The sequence below is a fragment of the Lissotriton helveticus genome, chromosome 7 (genome assembly GCF_964261635.1).
Source record: "Lissotriton helveticus chromosome 7, aLisHel1.1, whole genome shotgun sequence".
Classification (NCBI taxonomy): Eukaryota; Metazoa; Chordata; class Amphibia; order Caudata; family Salamandridae; genus Lissotriton; species Lissotriton helveticus.
The window spans coordinates 132,423,361-132,437,590 of record NC_136068.1 but is presented as its reverse complement, the minus strand read 5'-3'; the positions used below and the strand labels follow the sequence as shown (position 1 = coordinate 132,437,590).

General features: G+C 46.6%; 1 protein-coding gene across 5 annotated transcripts in view; it reads right to left on the bottom strand.

Annotated features, from left to right (window-relative positions):
* RSPO4 (R-spondin 4) overlaps window positions 1–11,443 on the bottom strand; it is a 131,857-nt gene extending 120,414 nt beyond the window's left edge. For all 5 annotated transcript variants that reach the window (XR_013598499.1, XR_013598500.1, XM_078651716.1 and 2 more), the window contains exons 1-2: window positions 11,305–11,443; window positions 10,906–11,044 (exon numbers count right to left, since the gene is read on the bottom strand). The gene's annotated coding sequence lies outside the window, so the exon portion shown is untranslated. The remainder of the gene's footprint in view (window positions 1–10,905; window positions 11,045–11,304) is intronic.
* Between the last annotated feature and the right edge of the window lie 2,787 nt (window positions 11,444–14,230).

Below are 14,230 nucleotides of genomic sequence, written 5' to 3'. Positions count from 1 at the left end.
ATGTACGAGGTTATAATGTTACTTTGAACACTCTGCACACCACTACTTGATAGGTGTGCCAGTAAGAATTGATAATACCTGCGCCACTGGTAGTATTTTCCACCATTGTGCACGTCTAGCTCGCTTTTGGTCTGAATGGGTTCAACACAGATTAAAAAACACGTGAGAGACAGCACTGCACGACGTTACAGGCTTGTAACAAATGTTCTATTCTTCTTCCACAGGTCTTTTTTATTCTGTCTCTCTCACCCATCCAAATTTGAGAGACTATTCTACTGCAGATTTTTGTCAGTAGTTCGAAGGAATCTAGGATTGGCAGAGCGTTAGTGTGCTCTGACCACCCATTTTCCGTTGGTCCTGAAGAAAACCCGGCAACTTCCATTAGCGGGTTGAAACATGTAGACCTCCAACACATAGATACATATGGTCATAACAAACTGTAATTGTATCCTTCACACATTTTTAATATTGTCCAGTAGTCTAGAAATAAACTTTATTAACAATAGTCATACCAGGACAATTTTTATCACCTTTTTTTGCACTATTCACACACAAAAAACCCCGCTCCACTGTACTTCAGGTGTCGAAGCACACCCTGATGGCATTCGGCTATCAGGGTGGACCCCGATGATGAAGCATGTCACCAACCAGGTTGGTGAGTGAGGGGTTTATTATAATCCAAGAAGGACTTGCTTCTCATCTAATAAATCTTTCCACTCAGATCGCTCCTTGAGCTTTTCTAGGTGATACTCCTCTTATGTTTATTGATAGTTAGTCTTGGGGACTAGGAGTACTCCCCGTTCACAGTTTCTGTGAACAAATTCCCTTACTCTCCCTTGTGTTTATTTATATGCAATTAGAAGAACAACATACTAATGCAATTAGACAAAAGCAAGAGGAGGGAGAATTTTCATTGCGACAAAAAATAATGATCATAAAAGCTGAAATAAACAGTTATTACATTAGGAAGGGGGCAGCTAGCTATCAGAGACACAAAAATGAAAGATATGAATATGGTGAGACCATTGGTAAGATACTTGCTTTGCGTTCTAAGCAAAGAACAGCCAGAAACAATATAACTGATATAAGATCCCAAGATAAACATTACACAGAACTAAAGGATATTATTAAGGCTTTTGAAAAGTTTTATCAAGATCTATATCGACAGGACAACCTTGATCTTATGGTCTTTAATGAAAATGAGCTAATTTTAGGAAATCATTATAGGCTCAGTGAAGCACAGCGACAAGAGCTTGATAAAGAAATCACAATGGAAGAGGTTGTAGTAGCTTTGAAATCAATGGCCTCAGGGAAAGCGGCTGGTCCCGATAGAATTCCACTCGAATTATATAAGTTAATTCAAGAGGCAATAACTCTGATACTCCTAGAACTGTTTCTTGGAATACAATATAGCGGGACCCCCCTGGAGTCTTGGCAGGGGGCAGACATAGTGGTTTTAAAAAAAAGGGAAACCTGCTGACAACCCTGCATCATACAGGCCCACATCCCTCATGAACGCGGATGCCAAACTCTATTCAAAGATTCCCGTGTCATGTTTAGGGGGGATCATAGCCAACCTTGTTTCACCATGGCAGCACGGCTTCATACCTACAAGAAGCACTACGGACCATTTTAGACGCGCTATAGCCTTGTTTGAAATAACGGAGACAAGGAGTGAAAGGATGGCTATGATCCTCCTAGACGCCGAAAAAGCATTTGATCGCATTTCATCAATCAATCAATCATATAATTTGTAAAGCGCACTACTCTCCCGTGAGGGTTTGAAGGCGCTGGGGTGGGGAATGCTGCTACTGCTCGAAAAGCCACGTCTTGAGGAGTTTTCGGAAGGTCAGCAGGTCTTGGTTCTGCCGTAGGTGGATGGGGATGGGGAGGGTGTTCCACGTCTTGGCGGCGAGGTGGGAGAACGATCTGCCGCCGGAGGTCACTCTTCGGAAGCGGGGGACTGTGGTGAGGGTGAGGTCGCCAGAGTGGAGCTGGCGGTTGGGGGTGTAGTAGCTGAGTCATCTGTTGAGGTACGTTGGTCCGGTGTTGTGGAGTGCCTTGTGTGCGTGGGTGAGGAGCTTGAAGGTTATCATCTTGTTGACATGCAGCCAGTACAGGTCTCTCAGGTGGGGTGTGATGTGGCTGCGGTGAGGGATGTCGAGGATCAGGCGTGCAGAGGCGTTCTGGATGCGTTGGAGCCATCTCAGAAGTTTAGCCGAGGCTCCTGCGTAGAGGGCGTTGCCGTAGTCCAACCTGCTGCTGACGAGGGCCTGGGTGACCGTTCTTCTCGTTTCAGTGGGGATCCACTTGTAGATCCTGCGGAGCATGCAGAGGGTGTTGAAGCAGGAGGAGGAGACGGCGTTGACCTGTTTAGTCATGGAGAGGGTGGAGTCGAGGATCACCCCTAGGTTGCGTGCGTGGTCGGTGGGTGCTGGAGCGGTTCACAGTGAGGTCGGCCACCACGAGTCATCCGAGGCCGAAGGGGTGGATCCGAGGATGAGGACCTCCGTCTTGTCCGAGTTCAGCTTCAGTCAGCTGTTCCTCATCTATTCAGCGACGGCCTTCATTCCTTCATGAAAGCTGGTTTTGGCTGTGTGGGGGACCTTGGTGAGGGAGAGGATCAGATAGGTGTCATCGGCGTAGGAGATGATGTTGAGGTTGTGCCGACGGGCGACGTGAGCGAGCGGTGCCATGTAGATGTTAAACAGAGTTGGGATGAGCCCTGGGGTACGCTGCAGATGATCTCGGTGGCTTCGGAGCAGAAGGGGGGAAGGCAGACACTCTGTGTACTGCCGGAGAGGAAGGAAGTGGTCCAGTCCAGGGCCTTCTCTTGGAACCCGGCGTTGTGGAGATGTGTTCGTAGTGAGTGGTGGCAGACCATGTCGAAGGCGGCTCACAGGTCCAGGAGGATGAGGGCCGCCGTTTCTCCGTTGTCCAGCAGGGACTTGATGTCATCGGTGGCGTCGATGAGGGCAGTCTCGATGCAGTGGTTGCTGAGGAATCCGGACTGGGAAGGGTCCAGAATGTTGTTCTCCTCGAGGTAGCGGGTCAATTGTTTGTTGACGGTCTTCTCGATGACCTGTGCCGGGAACGGGAGCAGAGAGATGGGCCGGAAGTTCTTGAGGTCCTTGGGGTCCACCTTGGGTTTCTTGAGTAAGGCGTTGATCTCGGTGTGCTTCCAGCTCTCCGGGAAGGTTGCTGTCTTGAAGGAGGTGTTGATGACTTTCCGGAGATGGGGTGCGATGGATGTGCTGGCTTTGTTGAAGATGTGGTGTGGGCATGGGTCTGACGGAGATCCGGAGTCGATGGTGTTCATGATCTTGATGGTGTCGTTCTCGTTGATGTTGGTCCAGGAGAGCAGGTGGTTGGTGCAGATGGTGGTGGTTGGGGCGGAGGTCTCCGTGGTTGTCGGGACGGTCGTGGCGTTGACGCTGTCATGGATGTCTGCGATCTTGTGGTGGAAGAAGGTGGCCAGTTTCATGGCAATACCTGTGGACAACTATGGTACAGAGAGGATTTGGGCCTGATGTTTTGACAGCAATTAAAGCAATGCATTATAGGCCATATGTCAGGTTAAATATAATGGGTCAGGAATCAAAATCTATTGATGTTGCCAGAGGGACAAGTCAAGGCTGTCCCTGCTCTCCAATATTATTTACTCTTTATATTGATATTTTTATAGAACAAATACTTCAAGATCAAGTAATTACACCAGTTAACAGCAATGGATTTGAAACAAAGATAATGGCATATGCCGATGATTTGGCAGTGGTCACTACGGACCCAGTAAATGCAATCAGCCGAATTCAGAATTTAGCTTACGTATATGACCGTAAATCTGGCTATCTATTAAGTGCAGGGAAAACCCAGATTCTATGCAACTCCAGCACCTGTGTAATGACTCTCGAAGATTCGATGATGTAATCTATCTTGGTATTAAAATCAGTAGTAAAGTAGAAGCAATTTGGAACATAAACACGATCCCTATGATTGATAAGAACAGTACAGATCTACTTAATCTAGATAGACTGCACTTAACCTTGATAGGAAGATGTAACATACTCAAGATGGTTATGCTCCCTAACGTTCTCTATATGTTTAGATTGATCCCATTAGCAATTGAAGATTCACTTCTAAACAAATTAGACTTTATATTCAGTAATTTTGTATGGAAGTAATTTGACGCTCCCTTAAATTCCTAGCATTACCACAAGATCGAGGTGGATGGTCTGTTCCTAATCTTAGATTTTATTATTACGCAACTTTTTTACAACAAATGGCTCTAGTGATTTTACCTGGTGTGGGCAGCAGTCAATACGCTATAAATAGTGACCTCCCTACGATCTACGAGTTGGCAATAGAAAGAAATGCACAAGGAGTACTTTTACAACAACTAGAGCCCAGCTACTATAAGAAAACTAAATTTAAGATTATAATTGCAATCTAGAGTATATGGAAAAGAATGGTAGAGCTCACGAAGATACAGAAATACAACAGGTATACCCCACTGTGGCGATCCCCCCTCTTTCTGGCATTAATGTACGATAATCTGGCAAAGCAATGGGAAGAAAAAGGAATATTGAAGTTGGGGGGATATCTATCTTAATGAACAACGGCTGTCGTTTTTTTTTTAGTTGCAGCAAAGGTTTGGCATTGCGGCTGGAACATACCTTAAATACAGACAGCTCACCTGCTTTTTAAACCAAATTAACTAAGAAAGAACCTTTCTAGGCAGGAATCTGCTAATAGAAACTCTATTCCTGCCGCAGGCAAAAACCAAAAATATTTATAAGATCTTGATAGATACCCTTTCAGAGGACCTTGAGGCAGTAGAAACCAAATGGGTTAATAAAGTAGGAGATCCTGACGTTGATGTGTATAATTCATTAGCTTTAGCCAAAGGGACGTTCCTCGCAGCTAGTTTGAAAGCTCAACATTACTATACGGTATATGACCTCTATTTTACCCCTGCGAAATTACATTAGAGGGGGAAAAAAGAGGATGATAACTGCCCGCGATGTGATTAAGGGCAAGCAGATATAGTACATATGTTCTATGGCTGTGAGAAACTGGGTCCACTGATTAAGCAGATAGGGGATTTTTTGTCATCTGCAATTGACACGAATGTTAACATAACCCTAACCCTAATGTTGCTGGGATGTAATGAGAAGGCGCGCAGTGATCGTCACAAGGACACGTTTGTCTTTGTCTCAATAGCAGTAATCCAACTCCTTATTGCCACACTATGGATAGATGCAGATGCCGCTCAATTTCAGGCTTGGCTGGGTCGTTTGTTGGCTATTTACCATCTTGAGGAAGCCTTATATAAGTGCAAAGGTCATAGCGCAAAAAGGTGAGGTAGGGCAATCTGGGCCCCTATGAATAACTGGATTACAAAGCAAAAAATTTTCTAAACAGAAAGGGCAAATCATGATGTATATTTTCTTTTTGTTAAAGATTTATCGAAATGAAATAATACCCACGTACCTATTCATTTTTGGCTTTTTTCCTCTTGTGATTCCTCTCTTTCCGTTCTGACCAATCTGTTTTGTTAATATTTATGAATTTGCTCCTGCACTACATGATTTTAGCTATATGTATATATTATAATGCTTAGAAATGTAAATGTTTTTTCCTATTGATATACTCTCTCCAAATAAAAATAAAAAAATAAAAATTTGTAGAATTAAGGATAATAGCAAAACCCTTTATCGAAGGAAGTCTGCGAGTTCCGTGCCCCTTCTGTTCCATGACTAGGCATCCATGACTACAGGTTCAGTCAGTCAGTCAATAAAACTTTATTTGGTTTTTTACAACCATAAAGATATACAATACAGAATCTCACTTAATTAAAATAAGTACACAAGTCAATATCATAAAATATGCACTACATCTTCTGCATGCCTAAATAACACATTTAAAAATATATATATATAAAAATAAAAGCAGTTATCATCCTCAGATTTATTACGATCAGATATTCCATTATTGTACATCTAGTCTTTCAAATAAATAACTCTTCTCCTAAAAATCTAAACTTCATCGTCACTCTTTACATTTGAGAAACACTTTAACTCGATTGAATTTCCCCAAGGCGCAGGCAATATCTAAGTTCCTCATTCCCACTAAGAGGTTTACAGCTTGCATCCTATTTTTAATCTCATATTTTAATAAAATCGGACCTAAAATTTCTCTTTGTATATGTAGAATCTTCAAACAATCTAATAAAATATGTAAAATATCACAGGTGATACCTAAAGTGCAAGTGCATTTACCATTGCTGTTTATCATTACATTTGTGACCCCTTTATTCGCATAGCAGGGGTTTATTCCAATTCGTAATCTTAACACTTCACGCCTCAGTCCGCAGCTTGGTAATCTATCTACATAGGGGTAGGGTAGGTCATTTTCCCAAGCAAGGATCATATGGGACACTGAGGTTTTCCGCGAAAGGTACTTAAGATCGTGTATACATGACATTTCAGTTCCCAATAGCCTGAGTTCTTTTATACCTATCGTTAAATGGAGTGACTGCGGGCACAGTTTTAATTTAAACACTCCATACGCTTCACCTATTGAGGTTCTTGTTTCTTTTGCCCAGGTCAGCTCACTGTTGGCAATTTCACTTTTACACCACTGCAAGATTTTTTGGTCCTCACCTGACCCTAGACACTGCCAGAAACGTAATAAAGCCATGCAGGGTGTTATGGTCCATGAGGTGATTCCCAATTCTAATCTTGCTGCTTGTACCATTGACGATTTGGGCAGCGAGAAAAGGCTCTTAAGGGTATTTCCCTCCTCTTTGTCCCAGCCTTTTTTGCCACTTAAATAGAGTATCTCTGCTCCATACAGAAATTGTGGTGGGACCGTTGCTAGATAGGCCTTTATAAGCGGCCTATCAGACATTTCTCCATATGTACTATTAAATCTTTTTAAACCCTTCACAGAAGCAGCTGCCCTCATTTTTAAAGTGTCCAGGTGTGTCTGTCAGGTTACTCGCAAACCACATCCCCAAATATCTATATTCTGTTACTTTTTCCAGTAATTCTGTGCCTAGATACCAAGAGAACTTTCTTTTGCTTCTTCCAAAGCATAAGATTTTGGTCTTTTCCATGTTCACCACTAATTTTTTATTTAAACAATATTCTTTAAACATGTTTAGTTTTCTTTGTAGACCAATCTCCGTCTGGTCCATAATTACCAGATCATCTGCGTATAACAGACAGGAGATATGGTTTCCTCCTAGTTTCGGGCTAACCTCTCTTAACTTTAGGGGCAGATCCGCTATAAACAGGGAAAAGAGCAAGGGGCAAGTACACACCCCTGCCTCAAGCCATTACCAATCTGGATCCTCCCAGACAATCCTCCCTCCTCATCCAAGATTATCTGGGCCCAGTTTTCTGTGTGCAGAGCTTGGATCAAGGCCAGTAAATCGCCTTGAATGTTATACCCTACCAATGTTGACCACAGCTGCTCTCTACTCACAAGATCAAATGCTGTGCGGAAGTCGACAAAACAGCAGAACAAATTGCCCCTCTGTTCTATCGACTTCCGCACAATGGACCAGAGAGCAAAACAGGGATCAACCGTTGAATGTCCCTCTTTAAAACCTCCCTGCTCTGGGGGCACTATCCTTTTTTCGTCTGCCCAATCCTTGAGCAACCCCAAAATTACTTTGGCGAAGACCTTTTCGCCTATGTCCAAGAGATTTATCAGGCGATAGTTTTAGGGGAATTTACATCTCCTTTTTAGGTTTTGCCTCGTCGACAGCTGCGCCGCGCAGCTTTTCGGCGCAGGCGAAAACTTTTGTTTACCAGTATGTGGCTTATTCCCGCCTCTCTGTTCCATTGGCTAGCTCCATAAATGGAGGCTAGCCTTGGAAGAGAGAGGCGTCCGTCTTTCAGCGAGGCGATTGGTGGGCGTTCCCGGCGATTTTTTCTCATCCTGCCCCTTTGACAACGTCATTTCGGTGGTGGGCAGTTCCTATTTTTTTTTTGGGGACGCCATGTTTTTATCATTTGCCGCCGGAAGATGTCCAGGTGAGTGCGTCCTTGTTTCTTTCTCAACCCTCTTTTCACTCTCTTTGCCTGTTTGCCTCCGTTATTATGCATGCGCGCGACACCACAACCTTCTTCCTGTCCCAGCGGTGAAGCTATTCTGTAAACACAGTCAGGAATGGGAGGTGCTAGTCTTCCCCCGTCCCCCTCCCGCTGTCCGTGTGTGCCCGTTCCCGCCCCCCTCCCGCTGTCCGTGTGTGCCCGTTCCCGCCCCCCCTCCCGCTGTCCGTGTTTGCCCGTTCCCCCCCCCTCCCGCTGTCCGTGTTTGCCCGTTCCCGCCCCCCTCCCGCTGTCCGTGTTTGCCCGTTCCCGCACCCCCCCTCCCGTTGTTCTTGTTTCCATATACACAGGTAGTTGCTCATGGAGCGCCTCCGTGTAGTCCCGGGTCTTGAGCAGCTCCCGCATGTCGGCCTTCAGCCGCGCTACCTTGAAGCCGGCATCTAGGCACTTGTCGAGCAGGCTGCCCAGCAACACATTGCACCTCACGCTGCCCCGATGGCGCAGCCGTTCCCGGCAGCATGGGCAGCGGGAGAGCCATTCGTAGCCCCCAGGAACAATTTGCAGAAGGAGTGTCCGCAAGACAGCGTCACCGGGTCCCAGAGGACGCCCCGGCATGAGGGGCAGCAGAGGAGGTCCATGGCAGGACGTGCCCTGGCAGCGCGAGGAACGTCACAAGGGTCAGAGCCGCATCAGTGGCTTCGGAGCTCGCTATCAGTCGAGGCACATGGCACCGTGCCACCTAACGAAGAGCACGGCTGTCCAAGGGAGGCACAGATGCCCAGTGACATCAGGGGGGTCTCTTACTCTGTCAACACGTCCCTCCGAGGGCTGGGTCCCTTCACTAAACTATGGAAAAGGAAGCCCAGTGTGTAGGCGCTATATACATGACTTCGTTTCCACTCACCAACTCAATAAACCACCCTACCGCCAACTTTACTTGCAGTTTCTTAAGACTCGAGTCACCCTCCCAATGCGACCAGGAGAGAACAAAGGGGCTGCTGTAGCATCTGTCCTGCCGGCTCCAGGCCCTTTCAACCCGGCCTCACACACCAGTGACAGCTTAAATGGTCCAAGCTGGATACCTGGTCTCCTCCAGGCGCTCACCCGGAAGGACACATTAGAGACCCCAGGGTCCAACAAGGGGAATACCCTAAGAAGGTGGCATCATTTATGTTGTTGCTTTGTGAGCGAAAGGTGGTGAGGGGTATATTTACAGATGAGCCGTTACCAGGGTAAAGGTGAGGAGTCTGGCGTGGGGGAGGGGCGATGGGGCAGGGGACCCCGGTCCCTGAGGTGGCCGGTTGGGGGTTCCCTCACAAGCCTATTCCCTCCAATCCCAGGCCCTCCTCTGCCTCCCACCGCCCCTCCTACCTCGGCAAAGACCCCTGTGCCCACCATGAAGGTCTAACGTGGCGCTCCGGTTGGGTTTCGAGGAATGAGGCTGGAGCCTGGATGGGCTCTCGGACCCGCTGCCCTCAGGAAGACTAGAGAGTTAAGCTCCAGAGAGAGCTTCCGGTTCCAGCCGAAGGACGGATTTCACTCTCACTCCCACACCAGTGTCCAGCACCCACTGCTCTCTGCCCCCTGTAAAGCCCAGACACAGGTGCTCCTCAGCACCCTCCTTGGTGTGCTTGCAATACACCATTACACAGAGGCGTGTGATGGGGAACAAAAGGCAGGCATGCTGCAGACATCCTGGGATCAGTCGAGTGTACCCCACCCCGCCCAGATGACTCTGGGGTTCCTGCTGGCTGAACCCTGACGGGGCGAAAGGGACCAGCTCGGCAATCCTTCAATACCAAACCTCCTTACCCACCCTGCAGTTTGCATTCCAAGCAGGGTATATAGCGCCCATTTAAGTTAAATGATAACATACCAAACAAAACTCGAGCATCACTTTTGTCGCCGCAAAAAAGAGAACAGCAGTGGCATTTGGCATCTTTTTAAATCCCGAAAGCGGGAGGTCGGTCACAAACGTGTGGGTGTGGGGGGGGGCTGTGTGGAGGAGGGCTGTGTGTGGGTGTGTGTGTGTGGGGGGCTCTGTGTGGGGGGGCTCTGTGTGGGGGGCTCTCTGTGGGTGTGTATGTGTGGCATTTGCGAGAGATTATGCTATTGGCATTGTAAATGACAGTGCCATTTATTTATCTGTTTTCAAAACCAACACATAAATAAAAATGTTGTCATTTACAATGCCAATAGCTCAAACTTTTGCAAATGCGAAACCGTTGCATTGTAAATGCTTGTTTATGTATTGGTCTTACAATAGCCCCTTTCCAGCTTTCTGGCATGATTCCTGAATTAAGTATTCCCTGGAACATGTTCGAAAAAAATACTGCCCACCACTCATGGTTCGTTTTTATAATGACCGCCGGCAGATTATCTGGGCCAGCAGCTCGAGTTAAATTTAGTCTAGCTGTTATACTCCTGATATGGCTTGTGGAGACTACAGGTTCTGCATGCATAAATGTTATGACACCTCATTGTGAGTTTGGAGGCAAGCGGTGGCAGGGCCACATATCAAAGAGCATCGCAAGATCTGCATGTCTTGGACTGTATTGCAATGGTACTCACAGCCTAGTTGTGGTCTTATTTTTTTGTTTGACATGAGGTGCGGGTGCCTCATGTTTCGATCCGCTGCAGTTTCTGTGACTGATATTTGTTGTCTTTGTTTGTGTGCGTTGGAATTGGAATGTTAAACTGAATGTTGGGAGGATATGCAAGTTAAACATGTTGGAGATTAAGTAATTGTGAATGAGTGCCCTTTACATGCATTGAAATGAAGCTCTGAAAGGTCCTACATACTATTCCCATAACCAAAGGGACTAACATGAAATAAACAACTTACCTCCTGCCTGAGGGACTCTGGACTCTTGTGTGAAGTACCCCGCCCTTGATCATCCACACAGTCCCGTTGAGTTTGACAACATTCCCTGCTCCACATTCCACATTCTTTGCCCTGGGACAAGCACGGAGCTAGTATGCATCTGGGGATTTAAGTGTGTAAAAAAGATAAATTTATTGTACGGGGAACCTACACTTTTTAAAGTTAGATCATGAGAGCCCAGTTCCTTGATACTAAATGTGTAAAAAAAGATAAATGTATTGTAGGGGGAACCTACAGTTGTCAAAGTTAAATGAAGAGAGCCCAGTTCCTTGATATCAGTATAGACTGGGAAATCCGTTCACACGAAAACAGGCCTGCGGATGACTAACCCCAGGCTGGATGAATAAGGGAGCCTCATACCTGGGCATGACATCAGGAATTTCGCTCACGCTGCTAATGATTGAAGGCCCAAAGGCTACTAGGTCGAGCAGATTTATGCGCCAGATTTACAGTTAATATATGACGCTTTCAGGCGTTCTTCCCTCACGCACTCGGAATCTATGGTCACGTCCACGCTCCCAGAGGCGTCCTTGCGTTACACAAGCCACGCCCCTTTCGGCGTACCATCGAGACGACGGCCCCTCAGATTTACAAGGTGGCAAGGACGCTGGAATCTACTGCATCAGGAAACAGCTGTCCAGGTGTTGGCCATCACACAAACTGAGAACACATGGGCCAGGACGTTGGCGCGTAGAAGCTAATCCACGGAGGCAGGGGAATTAAGGGGCTGAAAAGGAAAGGGGAGGAAGGGGGGTGACATAGAACAGAGTTGTGTACACAGCCACAAAGTTGAAAAAACACTACTACTCCTTTAAAGCACCCTTATGACACTTCACCACCATCGGACTGTGACCCACCGCATTTGCTCTAGGCCTGCCACATTTCAGAGTTATTACTTTCCCATTCTCTATTTCCCTTTACTGCCCATCATCCATGAGCAGGGATTGACTGAAAACCACATGCCGCGCTAGCAAAAATGCTCAAACCAGTCCCACACTACAGGGCACGAGGTTGGAATCTGTCCATGGGGGCACATGATGCGGCTGCCTCGCCAAATTGAGGCGTCGGTTCTATAGCCTATGGTGCTCACTTAAGGGCACATGCACCAAGGTATTTTGCGCTCGCAAACAGTGCGAATCGCAAAAATCGTCCGTTTGAGATGGCAAAATGGCCTTTTGCGATGCATGAAAGTTTTTGGGATGGGCAATTTCGGTAATCGCAATTTTTGGCGATTTCCCAAATTGCGATTGCATTTAAGGACACGCAACTTGCGATTCCTTAAATGCAATGCTAGAAGCACTTTGAAATAGCGATGTCGCTATTTGGGGCCGCAAATTACTGAGAAATTAAACTGGTCGGTAATTTGCAAAAACTTTTAAAAATGCACTAAAGTGCATTTTTCAAAGTTTCATGTTACACACACACCCACATGCCCTTGGGGCATGTGTATGCGCAACATGGGTGCACAGTACAATTTCAGGGGTGCAACAGGGTGTCCTTTTGGCACCCATGCACCCTTGAAATTGCAAGTGCAATTTGCGAGTACTCGCAAATTGCGCATGCAATTCCCATTCATTCCTATGGGCCTGTAGGCCCATAGGGGAATGAATGGGAAGCCATTCCTTAATTGCAACTCGCAATTTGCGACTCGCAATTAAAGAATGTTTAGCAATCACTATTTTTTTAGCGATTCCTACATGCATAGACTTTTGCGATTAATTGATTAATAATCGCAATTAAGGAATTGTAAAAGCCTACCTTGATGCGTGTGCCCCTTAACAGGGGCAGCCTTAGGCATGTGCACGCTGTGCACCTGCACAGGGCCACCAAACCCCAGGGGCTACTATGCCAATATATATCCTTAATATAATAATCCTCTGAGGATGGATACATATTTGCGTGGCGCCCCTGGCAGGGATTTGGCGGCCTCCGGCTCTGTTCCACTTCCAAACACTTTGACCGCCTCTCTTCACTGGCCTCCGCGCTCTGCCCCGCCTGGACCCCCTCTTCCGGGGCCCCTACCTACGCTCCCTGCCCAGGGCCACCATGAGTCTAGAGCCGCCCCGGCCCCTTAATCTCCCTGTGTCGACCAAAAATTAATGTGTCCTTGTATAACGAAACTGGTGCTTACGTAAAGCGCTCCTGTACCTTCGGGTCGAGTTCGCGGCGCGCTATATAAAACATCAAAAATAAATAAACTTGGCTATAACCAGTTTGGCACTTGACGACTGCGTTATATGCTTTCCAGAAGCAGTGTAATATATCTATTTCGAGAAATATTTTCCGACATTAGACGGACTGTGTCCTACCTCGGCACGCTTTTAGACCTTTCTATGATTTGGTGACCTTCAAATGACCTAATTTCTCAGCGGTGAGAATGTAACCCACTGAGCCATTTTGCTGACTGTGTGTCAACTCTGCCTCAGCCTGAACTGCTTTTCAGGGACATCGACCTGCCAGAAATCCCCCAATTTCCCTCGAGGTCTCTGCGAAAAGGTCATTTTGAGACTGGGGGTGAATATTAGACAAGGCAGTCGGAAAGCTATGGGTTGTGGCGAAGTTTACGTGCGTTTGTCATTTGCAGGGTCAGACCGTCATTCCGCCCTCACACAGGTCTAAGGACCGCTATTCACAAATATTTCGAAACAAAGCATTTCAATATGAAATTCACTTCCTTGCTGGAGGACGCTCAGAACATCTGTCAGGCCTTTTTATTGGGGGGTGTCTTGGTAGCTAAATTGACAGTTTCCCTTGAATCTTTCAATTTTTCCGTCTCCCAGGCCACGATTAAATAAATATATGGGGGAGATATTTTGCACAACACGGAGCGGCCACGGTAATAATATACACGAGGAAGCCGAAGAGATCAAAGCGCCCAAATGGGTGACCAGTGTGCAATCAAACGCTAGTAAATACTTACTGAAAATGTTAATTGCAGGCATCTTTCATTATAGGCCTGTGAGGGAGGCAAGGCCACCTCCACCACCCTGTTCGACCAACCGCCCCTTCAAAGGGTAATTAACTCTCTCTTAATTGCAGAACTCCTTACAGCGAACCTCGTGACGAATTAGTCACTTTAATTCGCAAAATGATAGCTTGTGTGCATAATTATACACATGGGACGGGTACCCGGGGCTTTAATTGTGGTGAGAGTGGAGGCGAGGAAGGGCCTGGGCCGTGCATGAAGGAGTCTGCGGTGCCGCAGTGTGTTGGGGAGGAAAGCACATTTTGTGCTGGTGCGCTGCGGCCTAAAAGTGTATATGTCTGTGTTATCTCTCAGATGAGA